Source organism: Pseudophryne corroboree, chromosome 9 (genome assembly GCF_028390025.1).
Source record: "Pseudophryne corroboree isolate aPseCor3 chromosome 9, aPseCor3.hap2, whole genome shotgun sequence".
Classification (NCBI taxonomy): Eukaryota; Metazoa; Chordata; class Amphibia; order Anura; family Myobatrachidae; genus Pseudophryne; species Pseudophryne corroboree.
Window position 1 is genome coordinate 282,106,921 of NC_086452.1, and position 10,195 is coordinate 282,117,115.

At 47.9% G+C, this 10,195-nt stretch overlaps 1 protein-coding gene across 1 annotated transcript in view; it reads right to left on the bottom strand.

The window, feature by feature from the left end:
- MYH9 (myosin heavy chain 9) overlaps positions 1-10,195 on the bottom strand; it is an 889,869-nt gene that overhangs the window by 650,768 nt on the left and 228,906 nt on the right.

Below are 10,195 nucleotides of genomic sequence, written 5' to 3' on the forward strand. Positions count from 1 at the left end.
ATCTTGAACTTGAATTTTTTTATGTATGTGTTCAAGGATTTCAAATTTAAAATGGGTCTCACCGAACCGTCCGGTTTCGGCACCACGAAAAGTGTGGAATAGTAACCCCGGCCTTGTTGAAGTAGGGGTACCTTGATTATCACTTGCTGGGAATACAGCTTGTGAATCGCTGCTAGCACCGCCTCCCTGTCTGAGGGAGCAATCGGCAAGGCGGATTTTAGGAAACGGCGGGGTGGAGTCGCCTCGAATTCCAGCCTGTATCCCTGAGATACTATTTGAAGGATCCAGGAATCCACCTGTGAGCAAGCCCACTGATTGCTGAAATTCCTGAGGCGGGCCCCCACCGTACCTGGCTCCGCCTGTGAAGCCCCACCGTCATGCGGCGGACTTGGAAGAGGAAGCGGGGGAGGACTTTTGTTCCTGGGAACCTGCTGTTTGCTGCAGCCTTTTTCCCCTGCCTCTGCCTCTTGACAGAAAAGACCCTCCTTTTCCCCGCTTGTTTTCTAGCAGAGATGGATAATGCACTTACTTTAGATGCCAGCCGGCAGATTTCCCTCTGTGCATCTCTCATGTATAAGACTGAGTCTTTGATATGGTCAATTGTTAGCAGGATCGTGTCTCTGTCTAACGTGTCAATATTTTCTGACAGTTTATCTGACCACGCAGCGGCAGCACTGCACATCCATGCTGACGCAATAGCTGGTCTGAGTATAATGCCTGAGTGTGTATATACAGACTTCAGGATCGCCTCCTGCTTTCTATCAGCAGGTTCCTTAAGGGCGGCCGTATCCTGGGACGGTAGTGCCACCTTTTTAGACAAACGTGTGAGCGCTTTATCCACCCTCGGGGGTGTTTCCCAACGTAACCTATCCTCTGGCGGGAAAGGGAACGCCATTAGTAGCTTCTTAGGAATTACCAATTTCTTATCAGGGGAAGCCCACGCTTCTTCACACACTTCATTTAATTCATCTGACGGGGGAAAAACTACAGGTAGTTTTTTCTCCCCAAACATAATACCCTTTTTTGTGGTACCTGGATGTAAATCAGAAATATTTAACACCTCTTTCATTGCCTCAATCATGCAGTGAATGGCCTTAACGGGCATTAAATTTGACTCATCGTCGTCGACACTGGTGTCAGTATCCGTGTCGACATCTACTTGTGCCACCTGAGAGATAGCGGGCGTTTCAGAGCCCCTGATGACTTTTGAGACACCTGGACAGGCACGAGCTGAAGACTCGGCTGTCCCACAGTCGGCATGTCGTCAAATTTTTTATGTAAGGAGTCTATACGTGCACTCACTTCCTGCCATAATACCATCCACTCAGGTGTCTGACCCCCAGGGGGTGACATCCCTGCTAAAGGCATCTGCTCCTCCTCCACATCATTATCCTCCTCAAACATGTCGACACAGCCGTACCGACACTCCACACACACAGGGAATGCTCAAACAGAGGACAGGACCCACAAAAGCCCTTTGGGGGGACAGAGTAAGAGTATGCCAGCACACACCAGAGCGCTATATATATATATATATATATATATATATATATATATATATATATATATATATATATATATATATATATACACACACACACACACACACACACACATATATATACACACACACACATATATATATACATATACACATATATATATATATATATATATATATATATATATACACATACACATACATACACACACACACACACACAGGGACTAACTGAGTTATGTCCCTAATAGCTGCTTTTCAATATAATATACTGTATACAGTGCCAATTTTAATGCCCCCCCTCTCTTTTCCCTCTTACTGTACTGTAGAATTGCAGGGAAGAGCCAGGGAGCTTCCTTCCAGCCAAGCTGTGAGGGAAAAATGGCGCCAGTGTGCTGAGGAGATATGCTCCGCCCCTTTTTCGCTGCGTATTCTCCCGCTTTTTATGTGATTCTGGCAGGGGTATTTACCTCATATATAGCCCCAGGGGCTATATATTGAGGTATTTTAGCCAGCCAAGGTGTTTTTATTGCTGCCTCAGGGCGCCCCCCCCAGCGCCCTGCACCCTCAGTGACCGGAGTGTGAAGTGTGTATGAGGAGCAATGGCGCACAGCTGCAGTGCTGTGCGCTACCTTGGTGAAGACAGGATGTCTTCATGCCGCCAATTTTCCGGACCATCTTCTTGCTTCTGGCTCTGTAAAGGGGACGGCGGCGCGGCTCCGGGACCGAACATCAAGGCTGGGCCTGCGGTCGATCCCTCTGGAGCTAATGGTGTCCAGTAGCCTAAGAAGCCCAATCCGGCTGCAAGCAGGCGAGTTCGCTTCTTCTCCCCTTAGTCCCTCGCTGCAGTGAGCCTGTTGCCAGCAGGTCTCACTGAAAATAAATTCTAAGACTATAACTTTCTAAGAGCTCAGGAGAGCCCCTAGTGTGCATCCAACCTCGGCCGGGCACGAAATCTAACTGAGGCTTGGAGGAGGGTCATAGTGGGAGGAGCCAGTGCACACCAGGTAGTCTAAGATCTTTCTAGAGTGCCCAGCCTCCTTCGGAGCCCGCTATTCCCCATGGTCCTTACGGAGTTCCCAGCATCCACTAGGACGTCAGAGAAATAAGAATTTACTCACCGGTAATTCTATTTCTCGTAGTCCGTAGTGGATGCTGGGTACTCCGTAAGGACCATGGGGAATAGACGGGCTCCGCAGGAGACTGGGCACTCTAAAGAAAGATTAGGTACTATCTGGTGTGCACTGGCTCCTCCCTCTATGCCCCTCCTCCAGACCTCAGTTAAGGAAACTGTGCCCGGAAGAGCTGACATTACAAGAAAAGGATTTGGAATCCAGGGTAAGACTCATACCAGCCACACCAATCACACCGTACAACTTGTGATAACCTTACCCAGTTGACAGTATGAACAACTGAGCATCACTCAAAAGGATGCCACATAACAATAACCCTTTATTAAGCAATAACTATACACATGTATTGCAGAAAGTCCGCACTTGGGACGGGCACCCAGCATCCACTACGGACTACGAGAAATAGAATTACCGGTGAGTAAATTCTTATTTTCTCTGACGTCCTAGTGGATGCTGGGTACTCCGTAAGGACCATGGGGATTATACCAAAGCTCCCAAACGGGCAGGAGTGCGCGGATGACTCTGCAGCACCGCATGGGCAAACACAAGGTCCTCCTCAGCCAGGGTATCAAACTTGTAGAACTTAGCAAATGTGTCTGAACCCGACCAAGTAGCTGCTCGGCAAAGCTAATGCCGAAACCCCTTGGGCAGCCGCCCAAGAAAAGCCCACTTTCCTTGTGGAATGGGCTTTCACTGATTTTGGATGCGGCAATCCAGCCGCAGAATGAGCCTGCTGAATCGTGTTACAGATCCAGCGAGCAATCGTTTGCTTTGAAGCCGGAGCACCCAGCTTGTTGGATGCATACAGGATAAACAGCGAGTCAGATTTCCTGACTCCAGCCGTTCTAGATACATAAATCTTCAAAGCCCGGACTACGTCCAGCCACTTGGAGTCCTCCAAGTCACGAGTAGCCGCAGGCACCACAATAGGTTGGTTCAAATGAAAAGATACCACCTTTGCAGGAATATCGGACGGGTCCACAATTCTGCCCTGTCCATATGGAAAACCAGGTAGGGGCTTTTACATGACAAAGCCACCAATTCTGACACGCCTAGCCGAGGCTAAGGCCAACAGCATGACCACTTTCCATGTGAGATACTTGAGCTTAACGGTCTTCAGTGGCTCAAACTAGTGGGATTTCAGGAAACTCAACACCACGTTAAGATCCCAAGGTGCCACTGGTGGCACAAAAGGGGGCTGAATATGCAGTACTCCCTTAACAAACGTCTGAACCTCAGTCAGTGAAGCCAGTTCTTTTTGAAAGAAAATGGATAAGGCCCTAATTTTAGGCCCATAGTCACTCCTGACTGTAGGAAGTGCAGGAATCGACCCAGCTGGAATTCCTCTGTAGGGGCCTTCCTGGCCTCACACCAAGCAACATATTTTCGCCATATATGGTGATAATGCTTTGCCGTTACATCCTTCCTAGCCTTTATCAGCTTAGGAATAACTGCATCCGGAATGCCTTTTTCCGCTAGGATCCGGCGTTCAACCGCCATGCCGTTAAACTCAGCCGCGGTACGTCTTGGAACAGACAGAGCCCCTGTTGTAACAGGTCGTGTCTGAGAGGCAGAGGCAGAGGCCATGGGTCCTCTGAGCATTTCTTGCAGTTCCGGGTACCAAGTCCTTCTTGGCCAATCCAGAGCAATGAATATTGTTCTCACTCCTCTTTTTCTTACAATTCTCAGCACCTTTGGTATGAGAGGAAGAGGAGGAAACACAGAGACCGACTGGAACACCCACGGTGTTACTAGTGCGTCCACAGCCATCGCCTGAGGGTCCCTTGACCTGGCGTAATACCTTTTTAGCTTCTTGTTGAGGCGGGACGCCATCATGTCCATCTGTGGCAGTTCCCACCAATTTGCAATCTGCGTGAAGACTTCCTGATGAAGTCCCCACTCTCCCGGGTGGAGGTCGGGCCTGCTGAGGAAGTCTGCTTCCCAGTTGTCCACTCCCGGAATGAACACTGCTGACAGTGCGCTTAAGTGATTCTCCGCCCAGCAAAGAATTCCGGTGGTTTTTACCATCGCCTCCCTGCGCCGCCTTGGAGGTTTACATGAGCCACTGCGGTCTGACTGGATCAGAACCGGTTGGTTGTGAAGCAGGATCTCCGCTTGACTTAGGGCGTTGTATATGGCCCTTAGTTCCAGGATATTGATGTGAAGGCAAGTCTCCTGCCTAGACCACAGCCCTTGGAAATTTCTTCCCTGTGTGACTGCCCCCCACCCTCGGAGGCTTGCATCCGTGGTCACCAGGACCCAGTCCTGAATGCCGAATCTGTGACCTTCGAGAAGGTGAGCACTCTGCAGCCACCACAGGAGACACAACCTGGCCCTGGGGGATAGGGTGATCTGAAGATGTGATCCGGACCACTTGTCCAGTAAGTCCCATTGGAAGGTCCTCGCATGGAACCTGCCGAAGGGAATGGCCTCGTATGATGCCACACTCCTTCCCAGGACTCGAGTGCAGTGATGCACTGACCCCTGTTTTGGTTTTAATCGATTCCTGACCAGTGTCACGAGCTCCTGAGCTCTGTCTATCGGGAGATAAACCCTTTTCTGGTCTGTGTCTAGGATCATGCCTAGGAGAGGCAGATGAGCTGTAGGAACCAACTGCGACTTTGGAATATAGAGAATCCAGCCGTGTTGCAGTTACACTTCCAGATAAAGTGATACGCTGTTCAGCAACTGCTCTCTTGATCTCGCTTTTATGAGGAGATCGTTCAAGTACGTGATAATAGTGAGCACCATCATTTCCGCCATTACCTTTCTGAAATTGGTAATGACAATCCCGTACCGCAATTCTGAGGTACGCCTGATGAGGTGGATAAATGGGGACATGAAGGTATGCATCCTTTATGTCCCGAGTCACCATAAAATCTCCCTTTCAGGCTTGCAATGACCGCTCTTAGTGATTCCATATTGAACTTGAACCTTTTCAGGTATATGTTCAAGGATTTTAAATTCAATATGGGTCTGACCGAACCGTCTGGTTTCGGGACTACAACATGGTCGAATAATAACCCCCTCCTTGTTGAAGGAGGGGAACCTTGACCACCACCTGTTGAAGATACAATTTGTGAATTGCAGTTAACACTGTTTCCCTCTCGTGGGGGGAAGCCGGCAGGGCCGTCGGTGAGGGGGCATCTTCTCAAAGTCCAGCCTGTATCCCTGAGACACAATATCTATTGCCCAGGGATCTAACAGGGAGTGAACCCACTTGTGGCTCAACTTACGAAGGCGTGCCCCCACCGGGCCTAGCTCGCCTGTGGAGCCCCAGCGACATGCGGTGGATTTTGTAGAGGCCGGGGAGGACTTCTGTTCCTGGGAACTAGCTGTGTTGTGCAGCTTCTTTCCTCTGCCCCCGCCTCTGGCAAGAGGACGCACCTCGGACTTGTTTCTTTATTCGAAAGGCTGCATTTGAGAATGTCAAGCTTTCCTAGGCTGTGCAGGAATATAAGGCAAAATATCAGAATTACCAGCTATAGCTGTGGAGACCAGGTCCGAGAACCCTTCTCCACACAATCCTCAGCCTTCCATATGCCTCTTAAGTCGGCATCATCTGTCCCTTGCATATTCCACAGGACAGGTCAAGCAGAAATCGACATAACTGACTCTAGGACCCAGTATACTCATGTCGCTTTGCGCATGTTTTATAATTATATATCTATCATTTAAGACAGCAGCTTCAATATATATACATATCTCTATATATACACACACACGTATATATGTATATATATATATATATATACATATACATATATACATATATATATATATATACACATACATATATATATATATATACACACATATATATATATATACACATACATATATATATATATATACACATATATATATATATATACACATATATATATATACACATATATATATATATATACACATATACATATACATATATATATATATATATATATATATATATATATATATATATATATATATATATATATATATATATATATATACACACACATATATATATATATATACACACACACACACACACACATACTAGGGTCTCAATCTCTGCTGATAAGGTACCTGTCCACGCTGCCACAGCACTATAAACCTATGCCGACACAATCGCCGGTCTGAGTAGTATACTAGAATGTGCACGCTATCTGCAGGATCCCTGAGAATAGCTAGTGCTACAGTCTGTGCAAAACAGAACACCCTAGGGGAAGATTCTCAATACATCCTGGCCCTAGTGGGAAAAGGATACTGCCTGAGAATAATTTTTTTTTGGGGGAAGCTGCAGTCTCGTCTGGAGATTCCCGCTTTTTCCTCATGAGAGGAGGGGAATTTACCTCAGCTATCTTCCCCTTAACATGTGTACCCTTGTGTCAGGGATAAATGAGTCATTAGTGATATGCAAATCATCTTTTATTACAATAATCATATATTGAATACCTTTCAGCCATCTTGGCTGTAACTTTGCATTATCGTAGTCGACACTGGAGTCAAACTCCGTGTCGATATCAGTGTTTATTATTTTGGATAGTGAGCATTGTGAGACTCTGAAAGTCTTTGTGACATAGGGACAGACATGGGTAGATTTCCTGTCTGTTCCCTAATTTGTTGTGCAATAAATTCACCTTAGCACTTACACATATCCAAACGGGTGTCGGCGTTGTCGACGGAGACACCCTCTCACACATATTCGCTCTATCTCCTCCTTAGGGGAGCCTTTTATCTCAGACATGTCGACACACGCGTACCGACACCACACACACAGGGGATGCTCTATTTGAAGACAGTTCCCCCACAAGGCCCTTTGGAGAGAGAGAGAATGCCAGCACACACCCCAGCGCTATATAATCCAGGATTACACTACAACTCAGTGTTTACCCAGTAGCTGCTGTATATACAAATTTGCGCCTAAATTTATGTGCCCCCCCTCTTTTCACCTGGATACTGCAGGGGAGAGCCTGGGGAGCTTCCTTCCAGCGGAGCTGTTAAGAAAAAATGGCGCTGGTGTGCTGAGGAAGAAGGCCCCGCCCCCTCAGCGGCAGGCTTCTGTCCCGCTTTCTGTATGAAAAAATGGCAGGGGTTTTTACATATATACAGTGCCTGACTGTATATATTTATTTTATGCCAAAAGAGTACTTCAATTGCTGCCCAGGGCGCGCCCCCCCCCCCCCAGCACCCTACAGTGACCGGAGTGTGAAGGTGTGCTGGGAGCAATGGCGCACAGCTGCAGTGCGCTACCTTAAATTTAGACAGGAGTCTTTTGCCTCCGATTTCACAGACTTCAAGCTTCTGTTCTTCTGGCTCTGCTAGGTGGACGGCGGCGCGGCTCCGGGAACGGACGATCGAGGACAGGTGCCTGTGTTCGAACCCTCTGGAACTAATGGTGTCCAGTAGCCTAAGAAGCGCAACCTAGCTGCAGATAGGTAGGTTTGCTTCTCTCCCCCTCAGTCCCACGTAGCAGTGAGTCTGTTGCCAGCAGAAGCTCACTGAAAATAAAAAACCTAACAAATACTTTCTTTTACTAGCAGGCTCAGGAGAGCCCACTAGGAGCACCCAGCTCTGGCCGGGCACAGATTCTAACTGAGGTCTGGAGGAGGGGCATAGAGGGAGGAGCCAGTGCACACCAGATAGTACCTAATCTTTCTTTTAGAGTGCCCAGTCTCCTGCGGAGCCAGTCTAATCCCCATGGTCCTTACGGAGTCCCCAGCATCCACTAGGACGTCAGAGAATTAAAGCAACGTCATCCCTATCCATTGTATCCAAATCCTCAAGCAAGGTAGCCGGCCACTTCTTTATTGCTTTTGCAATCCATGCATTAGCAATAGTGGGACGTAATATGGCCCCAGAAGCAGTGTACATTGATTTAAGCATGTTATCAATCTTTCTATCTGCTGGCTCCTTTAAGGCGGTAGAACCTGGAACAGGTAAAACCACCTTTTTTTGAGAGTCTGGACACAGATGCGTCAATAGGAGGGTTTTCCCATATTTTCCTGTCCTAGTCAGGGAAAGGAAAAGCTACCAGAACCCTTTTTTGGGATCTGAAATTTCTTTTCAGGGTTTACCCATGCTTTTTCAAAAAAATCGTTTAATTCCTTTGACGCAGGGAAGGTCAGCAAGGCTTTTTTATTTTCTGTGAAAAAAGCCTCCTCAACCTGATCAGGAGTGGTATCATTAATATTTAACACATCTCTGACAGCCTCCATCAACAGTTGCACCCCCTTTGCAAGCGTTGTAGACCCACGTAACACATCCCTATCACCATCAGTAGTGTCAGTATCGGTATCCGTGTCGTCTTGTGTTACCTGCACAAGCGCACGTTTGTGTGGGTATAAAGCGGGGTGTCCTGAGGTACCAAAAAAGGGCCATACAGCCATAAAGGTCTGCAATACCTGGGTTGCAGATTCATTACTAGCAACCTGTCAGAAATCTGAGAAATCCAAGTTTTGATAGAGGTAAACCACTTATTACATGGAATGGGATCATCCTGGGAGGATAAATCCTCTGCAGCATATGACCATTTCCCTGGACGTTGCTAAAGGAGACCACCAAACACTATACACACACACACACACAGGTGGGGCAGACAGTTTACCCCACCCCCAAAAATGGCAAGATAAAGACAGATATTGGAGCAAACCCACAGCAGCGCTTTATCACAAGGAGAAACCCCTTATCTGCACCGACTTGTGCTCCTTTATAGGATACAGAGTCAATACATAAGCCACCCCTCCCTTCTACAAGCCCCTGGTACCGTTATACAGTAAGCTGGAGCTGGTCTGGAGGGACCAGAATCTTCCTTCAGCTACTGCATGCAGGAAAAAAGGCGCTGGAACACTGCAGGGTCCGCTCTGAGGAGAAGCTCCACCCCCTTCATGGGCGCTGTCTTCCCGCTCATCTGAAGTTTAAACTGGCCTGAGGAGTTGTGCTGGCTGGGATCCCTGGACCCCGACAGGCTTGCTGACCAGTGTGAGGTGTAAGCGCTGGCCCAGGGCGCCCCTCATAGCGTGCCTCTGGTACTAACTCACACTACACTCAGCTCTGTAAGGGGTCGGCGATCAGAGACCGATCAAGCCCCTCTGGAGCTCAGTGTGGTCCAGTCAGCGGAGTCAGTGGCTCAGACCCTGCAGGGTGGACAATGCTCCCCCCCCCTTAGTCCCACGCTGCAGGAAGGCTGTTAACAGCAGCCTCCCTGTAAAATAATAAACTAACAAAACTTTTTAGGAAAGCTCAGGAGAGCTCCCTAGCTGTGACCGGCTCCTCCGGGCACATTTTCTAAACGAGTCTGTAGAAGGGCAGAGAGGGAGGTGCCAGCCCACACTGCTAATGGCTCCTGGTGGACCAGTCTATACCCCATGGTACTAATTTGGACCCCAGCATCCTCTAGGACGTAAGAGAAAACAGATTTAGATGCAAAAGACTCAGAGCTACCAAGTTATAACGCCTCAAAACTGTTCAACACAACTTTTTCCACTGCATTACTTACCTAGGCAGAGTCAAAGGGGACACATGGCCTGACTGATTTGTATGTAAACGCAATACTTTACGTACAAATCAGATG